The sequence below is a fragment of the Opisthocomus hoazin genome, chromosome 7 (genome assembly GCF_030867145.1).
Source record: "Opisthocomus hoazin isolate bOpiHoa1 chromosome 7, bOpiHoa1.hap1, whole genome shotgun sequence".
Taxonomy (NCBI): Eukaryota; Metazoa; Chordata; class Aves; order Opisthocomiformes; family Opisthocomidae; genus Opisthocomus; species Opisthocomus hoazin.
Genome location: NC_134420.1, coordinates 42570270 through 42581682, shown reverse-complemented (window position 1 = coordinate 42581682; position 11413 = coordinate 42570270). Strand labels below are relative to the sequence as shown.

At 50.7% G+C, this 11413-nt stretch overlaps 1 long non-coding RNA gene across 2 annotated transcripts; it reads right to left on the bottom strand.

Moving 5' to 3' along the window:
- Window positions 1-450: 450 nt before the first annotated feature.
- LOC142362069 (uncharacterized) lies at window positions 451-9402 on the bottom strand. Of its 2 annotated transcripts, XR_012764626.1 has the most exons (6): window positions 9159-9402; window positions 8628-8705; window positions 4664-4740; window positions 3805-3963; window positions 3334-3378; window positions 451-623 (listed from the first exon to the last, which is right to left on the bottom strand). It is a non-coding gene; the product is annotated as an uncharacterized LOC142362069 (long non-coding RNA). The 2 variants fall into 2 exon arrangements; XR_012764625.1 differs by lacking the exons at window positions 3805-3963; window positions 4664-4740 and having other exon boundaries at window positions 9159-9393.
- Between the last annotated feature and the right edge of the window lie 2011 nt (window positions 9403-11413).

Genomic DNA, 11413 nt, shown 5'->3' with positions numbered 1-11413 from the left:
GGGAGAAGCCTGAGATCTGCATGAAGTTACCCAAGGAATTAAACCCTGTTTGCAACGTTAGCGGGGTTTTTCGACGGCATGCCGCCCCTCCTGCCCCATCCCGCCTCCTACCCCGGGGCAGATCTCGTTCCCCACGATTTTATGGCAATTATCACAGACCCTGCCTTAGTCTCGGACATCTGCCTGGGAGATTTTGGAACTGATTACTTTGTAAAGTACTGTCCTTCGAGTCGTCTTGGAGACAGATTTCAGGGCGGCATCTCGGAGCGGTCCGGCGGCGCCTCTGCCTCTCGCCTGGGCTTTGTCTAGCCCGTTTGGCAAACGCAGCCTCCCCTTCTCTGGAGGAGATGATGGATTCGTGTTTACACTCCAGACAGCCACTAACTTCTCCGATCGCTCCCTCGCAACCCCTGCTGCCCCCCCCCCCCCCCCCCCCCCCCCCCCCTTTTTCTTTTTTGGCTCTAGGGAACAAAAAATCGACGCTTGGTGCCAGCACACTGTCCTGTTCTGCTCTTGCATCACGACCACGCGGACCTCATTCATCACGGATCCTGCTCATGGACAGTTCCCCACTTTGGCTGTCACGCGTTTCTCGTCACGTCACCTTCTTCCTCCACAGGTACCTAATCAGGAAGAGAGCACATCCCAGACACTGCCGCAGGCAGGAGAGCCCGCCCCCCCCCCCCCCCCCCCCGTGCTCCCTGCGACCGCCCTTCAGGCCCCATGCCTCGGTTTTCCCAGAGCTCAAGGAAAGCAGAGGCAGAGAAGAGGGCCCACCGCTTCAGGACCTGGTGCTAAGGCAGCTTCCCCGGGTCCCAGGCGAAGGGTACCGATGTAGTGAGGAATTTCCTCAAGTGCGATACAACAAGCCCCAGGCATCTTCCCGACCGGACTGTTCGCCTCGGTCACTGCCAAGATACTCTCAAGGCTGGAGAACGATGCTGCTGAGATACTTCAAGGGGCCTGAAGGTGGGCGAGGAAATACTGAGTGGCTGGAGAGCGGAGAGGGGGAAAAGGAGACGCCAAGGACAGTATCTCAGGAGCTCCTAACAAAGACCGAGTAGATCGCCATTTTTCTCACAAGAAAAGTAGAGACATGAGGGCATCTGTTTAACCCTTTTATTAGGCTTTTAAAAAGCAGAAAACGAGGCACAGTCTTTAAATGATGGCTCATGACTCATACGGTTGGTAGCTTTGCAACTATCGGCTACCGCAAGATGTGCATGTGGCATTAAAAAGGAAAAAACAAAACAACAAACAAAACCAACCAAAAAAAAAAAATCAAAAAACCCTACAATGGGAACTGTGGGCCCAAACTCCCGTGAGTCACAGTGTTCAATAACTAACTAGGTTCAGTTCTGCCTGTCTATGCGTGTGTGTATTTCCTTTGTCAAAGAATAAGGGTGTATGTTCTTCACATGTTAGATTTGCAATTTCATGTTGATTTCGGCATTCCCTAACGACCCATCCCACAGAGGTGTCTAAAAGCACCTACAGATTATCTCCCATCTCTCTACTACTCTAATGTGACACACCTACCTACATTTTAGGGGTACATCATTTGAGACAGATTTACAGTTCAACCCTCTCAGCAGACAGGAGGAGAGATCTGCGTGGAATATAAATTCAAGAATGTAATTCTTTCTCAAACAAATAATCTGCTCCCTTTCAAATATAATTAATGTTTTGATAGTGCATTTCTTGTGAGAGAGAGATACAAAAACAGAGGCAACCTCTTGGATCTCTGTATATCTGCAACAGGAATTTACAGTACCTATCTAGGGAATGTGACAGATAGAGTGTTTTAAACATTTAGAAGTTTATTTATTAGCAGAACTACAGCAGGAAACTGATAGGTCTTTGCTCTCCACCGTGCCCGTTTTCCACATGTTTTTGTTGCAAAGGAAATTGCAGTTGCAGAAGGAGGGCATTAGTCTTTCATTGGGATGAGAAATGTTTCCTTGCTCTCAGGATGCAGCATTCTGTCCTGTTGTGCTTGGGAGGCAGGCACATGTCCTTGTGCTTTGTCTTTCATTCTCCTCTGACTTTCCTCCACGGGACTGAGCCTACGTCCCTCTTTTGCCCGCAGGGACTTAAGGAAAAGCTCCCTAACACAGTGGGAAGGGACAGCGTTTCGGGTTTGACAATCTGCAGCGTTCAGACTGGTCCGGGCAACGACGTGTTTCAAGTCATACACTCTGAACAAAGCCGTGTTTGAAAATGCCCAGAACGTTTGTCAGATGCTTGTTAAATATTGTTATATGATCGTATGGCTCATTAGTTACAGATCCGCTACCAAATCCGCCGGGGCGGAGTACACCTTTCTCTCCTTTCTCCTTCTCTCTCCCTCTCTTATCTTCCCTCTCTCTTTTCTTTCTAACACCAGCTTCAGAGGAAGGTACGCAAAGGCGATTCTGCCGCGAGGAGGGACACGAAACTCAACGACATTCATTCCGAATGCCCATATCGTTCCTAAAGCACAATGCAAAATTGCCTTGGTGAAAAAAAACCTCTGTGTTTTAAGACTGAACGCTACAAAGGCGGAGATCGGCTTGAGACCTCAGCCATCTGGATACTCCTATCCAGTTCATGAATGGCCAGATTCGGTTTTACACCAGTATCGAAAGTAAATTTTCCATTCGTATCACTGCAACCTGCATTGGGACCCCATTACGTCTGTAGCCTAGCAATACATTTTGGAAGCCGTTTGTTTTCCATCGTCACAGTGTTTTTGCAAATCCGAGCATCAAACGGAACCGTGCTAAGGAGAAATTTTAAAAAGCGTTGGTTTCCAGCTGGGGTTGCCTTGTCTCACCTTGCTCCGCTCATACCGGTGTTTTCAAAGAAAGGAAGGACATGTCTGAAAAGGACTTAGAGGGAACCAGACCTGCAGTCGGTCTGGAAGCCTTTAGCAACAATGAACATCGGTAACATGCGTCATTAAATAACGAACAACTAACTCTGAAAAATAGTCAGTTGACTTAAAGGAGTGGGGTTTGCATTTTCAAAATAGCGCGAGGCCCTCTGGTTCTGAAGGGAACAGACCTGGCTACTCTGGCGGCGGGCGTGCTTAAAAAAAAAAAAAAAAAGGCAAATCTCTAAAATTTTTCTCTGGAGTTTATAGTCTCTGGATAGATTGCTACAGACCCACAGAGTGTTATCTCCCTACACAGAATTGTGATAACTTGGATTTGGAGTATACAATATTGTAACCACCTTTTAATTTTATCGTACGTGTTCTCTGGATTTATTTTTCTAGAAACGCCTGAAATGTCTTGTAAACACCTGGACACTGTGACAGAGATAACCTTAGTTCAATACAAAGTTACCAACCTCAGTCATTGAGATCCAATTAATTCGATGTTTGCCTCCAGTGATCTGTGAAAAAAACATACGGGGGGGGGGGACACACACAAAAAAGGAAAATATTTACCGCTTTGATATGATAATATCTCCGAAAATGTAAAATACACACTTTTTAACTAACTTCTTTTGCAATAATAAGAAAGAATACAAAGAACTTGGATATCTTTCGGATATGCAACTGGTCTTTTTTTCGTCAAAGGCTAACATTAGGGATGATCACACTTACGTCCAGAAAATATTGTTATTTTTCTTAATGGGGAAAATTGGACTCCCGCGACTTAGATCTGTGGTTTTTAGAACTGGGGTGGAAATTGGACTGACACCACTTTGCACTTTAACAATCGGCTTTCGTCAGGGTACAAGTTGTTTGTTTAACCCGACAGCTCCGTGCACCCCGTCGCACGCTTTTACACACTCATTAAAACGATTATTCACGACCTGTCGAGTGTTTTCTCCTTCATTCACAGGAAAGACTCCGCGCTCGGAGGCTCGGGCGCGCACGGCCGGCTGTGCCGCGGGCCGGGGGGAGAGGTGACTGATACCGCGATCGTCTGATGCCAGGCCCTCTCTTCCCTACGGCTCGTACAGCGGCAGTTGCTGGAGGTAGAAGGAAGGGTGGGGGAAAATAAATAAATAAAATTCCCCCACACTCCCCCCCCGCGACCAAACTTGCCGAAAGCAGCAGAGGAGGAAGGGGCTCAGAGCGCTCCCGGCCGCGGAGAGGGGCCCGACGCCGCCCGCCGCTCCGCTTCCCGCCTCCCAGCCCGCAGCTCGGGGTCCCCCCGAGCCCCCCCTCGCCTTCCCACCCGCCACCCGCCCGCCTGTCCGCAGCCCGGAGTGGAGGGGGGGAAATCTGGGTGAAGCGGAGCCCTCCTCGCAACGGCCGCAGCAGAAAACGCCAGCGTAGGGGGGAGGAAGGAAGGGGAAGGGAAAATTTAAAAAATTAAAAAAAAAAAAAGGTATGCTAAAAAATAGAACGAAGTGTCAGCCTTCTGCGGTCTTGGGAGGGGACGGCTGGCAACCAGGCCGTTTCGCGGAGGGGCTGGGGCCATTCCTTTTGAACCGGTTAAATGACTAAGCCAAAAGGCGACTTCGAGCATCGCCTGCTCTGGAGCACTCCGATCTTTGAAAGCCGGTTCTTCTTTTTTTTTAGTTTTTCTATTCCCCCCCCCCCCCCCCCCCCCATTTAATATATCGATTCCTCATATCTGTATTCAGATTCCCTCCGATTCTTAAATTCCATCTACGAGGAAACCCCAGGGGCCACTCTGCTGCTGGGAAGGTGTTTGACACTTACAAAGGACGCCAAGGGCCCGGGAGGCGAAGCACACATAGACACCTCTTCAGCCTTTGCGGATCCAGAAAATCATTTTTCTTTCGGAAAATATATAAACAGAATGCCCCTTTATGTAAACAAACCGACCCCGAATGCAACAAGGGATTTTAATCTGAAATGGTTTCCTATTTGGCCGAAAGGCAAGCACGTATAAGTAATTTGTTAAACTTATTGGATTGCAATAATCCACTATCGGGTTAGCTAAGAATGGATCTGTCAAGTGTGTTTCCCAGTCTAATCTCTTTCTTTCAAACCAATGCGGTATAATAATTAGCAGACAAAGAACCCGAAATATGTAAGCAAATACCTAAAATTCTGCATAAATAAACATACTAATCAATAGCAAGCTGCTCAACACTTGTCTTATTGATGAGGAGACAATCGATTTTGCTGTTCCAACCTGCAATCAGAGAACTGTATTTAATTATCAGTACTTTCACCTTCACTGATTTAATAATAAAAATAGAGCTAATAAGTCCTACCCTTCCGCCTAAATGCAAATGATATTGATGACACAACTAAAGGCAACTTACGTTTCCCAGAAAAACAAACAGCTTTGCTGGAACAGAATAAACAAGCAAGCAAGAAAAGGAACACACAATGCTGCCTCTTCTGAAGAATGCTGGAGGACACTTTCACGTTCAGAAAAGATCAGGCAAATATATACTTGCATATACACACACATGAATAGGTACACGTGTATATATAGAGAGCGCTATAGAGATACAGATGCAGTGGGAAAAGTTCATTGATAAAACAACAATTCGATTTTTATTTGCGTAATTCCCGTCTGTTTTCTCACAATCCTATACGAGAGCGTGTGTACTACACGCCGGTGAAAATACCCTTGCCATTCTGTACCGCTGTGATTCTCTCCTCCTGAGGCACTCGCCATTAGACGTGCAGTTCAGAAACCTAAAAGGAGGTTTACTTATCACTAGCTCTTTTTAAAGTTACCTGTGACCCACGACATGATAAATATAGGAGTGATTATGTGACGCTCTCAACCATATCCCTCCAAAGCCCGCTCTAACAGTCTGTACCAGCTTTGTTTCGTTCGGGCTCCAGGGAAAAGTCTGGTCGGACCCGTCATCCCCGTTTGGAGATACGCCGGTGGGGGTGTGCGAGTGTGTATGAGTGTGCATGGGGCAGAAAAAGGAGGGAAACGCAAGTTCTAGTACAGCATCGCCGAGATTTTTGCTTCCAAAGACCAGTCTGGTAACCGGTGTACATTATCCGTATTTAATTCTCAGAAGTGTTGCAGCCTTTTGGGACACGGAGCGCCTCACGAAGAGGTCTTGCTTATTTTTATGAGAATGCAACTTCTTCTTTTTCTTTCTCTTTTTTCAAACTGCCTTCCAAGACTGAGAAAGAAATCTCCTTTTTCACTCAGCATCCAGACTTCAGCCAAATTTTTCGGCAGATACCTGTCTCCCGTTGGATATGACGAATTTAACAGACTCTCTAACCTCAAACACTTGCGATCAGATAATTTCTGGGCGGAAACCAGGCAACGAGGCGGGCTGCCAGTCCCTTTCCTTCTCGTGACGAACGGCGCGGGGCGAAGACCTAACTTGGAGGGCCCCCAAGTTACCGGGGAGCCCGGCGAGGCGTCCTCTGCCGACCCCATCCCCCGTCGCCGCCGAGCGGGAGCCCCCGGAGGGGAAGGGAAGGGCTCCTTCCAAGTGTTCCTACCTCCCCGCGGAGGATGCCCCTCTGTAAACCGCTCTGAATTCCCCACCGCGGGGGGGACAAAATAATAATAATAATAAAAAAGTAAACACAGGAGAGCTTGGGCTTCGTGGCGCCTTTGCAGCTCGAAATGCAGTCTCCCCCGGCGAGGAGAGCTTTCACCTCTGGGTCTTAGGTTAAGCAGCTTCTTGCAGCTAACTTTACAGGGATGCTTTACTCACCTCTGGGTAGGGTGACAGTGGCAGGCTTTTCTCAGACTCCCCCTCGCTCAGCCCTTCCTCTCCAATCCGGGATGACCCCAAGCACACCCGGAGGACTCCCCAGAGATGGCTTTTTCAAACGGACCCTGCAGCCGCTCCGCATCCATTTCCTCGGCTGGGAGTAGCAAATCCGCTCGCTTTAAGTCTAATTCGCTGGCCTGATACTGTATTCTGTTACACGACCGTAAGGGGGGGGGGACAGGGAAGGTAGTTGCTGGTAGTTGCTTCGGTTATTTATTTATTTTGGCGGTTTGTTTTACTTCCTTCGTTTTGGGGTGGTTTCGGGTTTTTTTTTCCCCGAGTTTTTATTTCGCCCCGGTGGAGGGGGAGGTGGGTTATACGGGGCGGAAGGTGCGTTTTGCGACACCGTTCCCAGACCGGAGCATCCCGGACCAGCTGGCAGGGAGAGAAGTTTCAGCCCACTCCGTTCCCCTGCGGCAGCGCCTGCCTCCCGGCGAGGCGCGGGCCCGGGCCGGCCCGGAGCGGAGAGGGACGCCCCGCCGTTTTCCCTCGCGCCGCAGGGGAGGGAGGCGGCGCGGGCCCCAGCCCCCTGAACACGAGTGCCCGCAGTTCTGCCGGTGGGCAGGTGAGGGCCGGGGCGCGGCGGAGGCCCCGGGTGAAGCCCGGCCCCGGCGGCTGTGGAGGCGGCGGGGCCGCGCGCTCCCTGTTCCCCCGCGGCGCCGGGCCCGGGGGCTTCTCCCGCGAGGCAAGAGCGCCCCCAGCACGCGGGACGCGCAGCGCCGCCCCCGCCGAGCAGCGCCGCCCGCCCGGCCCCCGCCTCGCCCCGCGGACACGCGCGTCCGGACACGGCGGCTCCGCGAGGGGCCGGGGGGGGGGCAGGGTCCGTCCCGGGAACGGGCGCGGGGGTGGCGGCTCTCCGCAGCGCAGGGCGCGGGGGGCTCCACCCGTGTCCCGCGGGACCCCCGGCGCACCCCCGGGCGACTCCGAGCCGGGCAGGCGCGACGGGACGGGACGGGGCGCCGGCCGCGCCGTCGGAGGTTTCCAGCGCTCGGCGCCGCTTCCCCCTCAACAGAGGGACCTCAGCTCGCAGCGTCGCGGAAGACTCAATTTGCTGCATATTATAGTAAAAAAAACAAGAACCAAACACCCGGTTCTTTTCGGCAGGTGACGGGCGGCAGGGGCGAGGCGGTGAAGGCCGTCCACCGGGTGGGACGGCAGCCGTCCCGTCCCCCCCCGCCCCGCGTCGGTCCGCAGGGGGCCCCGTCCCGGGAGTCCTGCCCACGCACCCGCGCGCCTGCCCCCACCCGCAAGAGTGACCAAGCCGAGCAAACCAGCGGCTTAAACCCCCGCCCCTACCCCGAGATGCCGGTCGGCGGCACGGACACCTCCCCGCGGGCGGGAGGCGGCGGCGGGGTTCGGGGGGCGGGAAGGCAGCGCGAGCGCCCGGGTCTCTGCGCGGAGCCGAGCGCTGCCCGCGGCCCGGCCGGCGGTGGGGAGGGCGGGGGACGACGGCGCGTTGGCTCCGGTGGAGCGCTCGGAGAGAAACCCAGCTCGCTTTCTCGACGTGCGGCTTTTTACGAGGTCTCCCTCCTCGCCCGCTGTGAATTTTTGGCGTTTAGGCCCTTTCCCGAGTGTTTAGGGGTATTGGCACTCTTCGCACAGCCCCCGAAAGGCGCGAGAAGCCCGTAGCTTTTTTCCTCGAATGATAGGCTCAGATTTTTTAGAAATAATTCCTTACGGAACTCGTCTATACCCTACATGCTAAAACCATCCTTCATTCGGCGGAGATCAAACAAGGAGCAAATTTCCCTCCGGAACGAGTGCTGGCGGGGAATTTTGTCTACCCCCCCCCCCCCCGTAACATTTCTGCTCTCAGCCGTGACCAAAAAGGCAGGGCGCGCTCGGGGATCCGCGGGAACCGCACTCCCTCCCGTCCCGATACCAGCGGAAAAAAATCACGAGTGTAGCTGCTGCATTCCTGAGCGTAAGGGAGGAGTAAAACCCGCACTCACCCGGTGCCGGCGGAGGGCTCCCATCCCCGAGTGCCGTCGTGCGCCTTGGTCTCAGGTAGAGGCGGTTTCTCTCGACATCTTAAAAAAGGCAAACACAACATTGCACCTGTGTAACTTTCTCCGGCATTAGTGGCAAACAAGCAATTAAAGAGCACGTTAACAAAACAAATTAAAAAAAATCTAAGATAAATCGTGAGAACTGCTAAACCGGCGAAGAAACTTCCAACTTACCGACTGAAACGAAAGAGCCCGAGGGGGAGGGGGGAGGCCGGGGGAGGAAACGCTTTGAGGAAGAGACCAAAAAGAAAAAACGAGAAAGAGAGAGAAAAAAGGAGAAAATCCCAACGTTAGGCACACGCAGTTTTGGTGTAACTGGTGTTTTGGGACTGTGCTTCGGTTGCAGGGGCGGTCTGCTTGCCGGGGGCACGGGGGAGCGGTACGACCAGAGAGAAGTCTGTCATCTCTGATCGTTCGTACCACTGGGAGAAGAGGAAAGAAGAGGTAGGGAAGGTTTCCTTGGCGCGCACCTACCCTTCTGGCGGGAAGGCTTGCTGTGATTGCTGGACAGGTTTCTTCTGGAGGGTCCCATCTCTCTGGAGTAGCTGCAGTGGAGTTGAGGGCAGGTTCTCCGGTGAGGTAGGAATGTGCGGGAACTCCGCCCTCTGGGCACAGTCACACAAACCCAGCAAAACAGCCACAGCCAGCCCTAAAACCTCTAATGATCTTCACCTTCACCTCTTCCCAACCCAGTTCTCCGCCACTTTTTGGCCCGTTTACCCAGGTACCTTCACCACGGAGCGGGGCGGGGGGGGGGGTAGCTTTCGCAACACGGACGTTTCAGTGCGCGAAACCGCCGAGAAGCTGCTACAGACGCTCCTGCGTGGACAGACCCCTCCGCAGGGTTGTGCGTGCCTATATGTATGTGTACATATTTATCCCCGTTCGTTGAATTCGTAGTCGTGTAACGTGTATTCGCACACACTTTCTCCCTCTGGCGGGTGCGTTACTCGCCACTACGCAGCCCGGTACGGAGCCGCCACTATCTACAGGCAGACTCTCTGATTTCATTTTTCTACTCTTTTTCCCAGTCCTAATGGAAAATACGAATAATTCAATATAATCGCCAACAAAACAGCGAGGGTTGCTCGATGTTCTTTCTTCAGCAAAACTCTGGTGTGGTTCAGTCAAAACGTAACCGGAGTTCAGTGGGAGTTTTGCTGGAGGGAACAGTGACTACGTGGTGATTGAGACCTCGTATGACCGCAGGTGGTGAGGGGGTGTGTACCTGAATCATAATTTCTGACATAAAGCTTGATAATCATCAGAAGTTATAAAGAGCAAAATGACGTCCCGGTTAAACTGTTTTTTTCAAGTACCGGATTTAAAAAAAAAAAAATCACTCCCCCAAACAGCAGTTTTGTGCCATTTAAGGCAAAATATATTATTGTTCACTTCCCTTTAAACATTTGCGTAAGAATACATTCCACACAAAGGATGCTACTTTACTGAAACAAAAGAAAAGTATTTTAAATATGTCAAAAATTGGTTGGCTAAATATCGCATTGTGGATTCGGTTACAGTTTATTATCCCCCCAACATGTTTGCAAAGGCAATCTTAAAATCGTAATTGGAGGTTTCTTGATGAGCAGATTTCTTCTATGATCTATGCGAGCAAAGTTAATCACCTCAAACATCAACTAGGAAAATAACAATAGCTCCTTAATTCCATAAAGACCACCCGTCCCCCACAAACACTCTAGATTAGGAAGCGCTAAAGAAACAAGGCTAAGACCACGCAGCATCCTAGAAATGCACGGATATACATATATATATATATAAAATCCTAAATGCTTAGTTTGAGGATTTGACGTATAAACCACCATGTAAATAAGTATCAGATAGCAGAATTATTGCCTGCTTAAAAAAAAAAAAAAAAAAAAAAAAAAGAAAGAAAAGAAAAAAAATGAGAAGAACGAAAAGGCCGCAACCAAAACCACCACCTCACATTCAGTACGAAAGGAGCCTGTGCAATGATTAGCCTAAAAGTCGTCCTCAGCCAACAAAAGGGCTTCTCTGGCTGGGGAGCAGGCAAAGGTAAAGGCAGATTTGGGGCCTTGGCAGTCCTGCTGCTATCCACGACAACTTTAGCTTTGGGTTGTTGTGGGTTTTTTTCCCTTGACAAAGACAATGTCATTGCTGGTAATATGTGTATGGAAACGTGAATAAATTACCCGCTCAACAACCACCCCTTCCCCCAGCTTAGGAGAACGAGGGCAAAGTCTGTGGCACCTGAACTGCTTAAGCAGCACTTTGCTACACTGAACCTAAAGGAGCGCATGGAGAGTGAGCGCTTGCCTGAACGAAGCCTGGAGAGCCATATATCAGGGCTACCCTTTGCAGGAATTATTGTTCATCACGCTTATCTAATTAATGCTTATTAGCTAGCCCCAAACTCTGACATGGTGAGATTGTGCTTTCCTCCAACCTGACTTGTCTTTTTCCTCCTTTTAGTACACTGTCAGAGGATTTTTTTACATTGCGAACTAAAGAATACTTTTAAGTACGTGCTATTGGATTTCCTACAGCACACAACCAATTGGAAGTGGTAAATAATAAATCATTTCCTTTGTCAGCTGCAGCAGATGCCATTCTTTCAACTTGCTTAGGCACAAGTATCCAGAACGGGGTCTCGAGGCTTCGAGAGTTTAAATCACACCTATTTCATTTTATTATTTCCGGTAGGTTGGTTGCAAATGAGTTTTGTTTTCTAGTTTGTCCGCGATCAC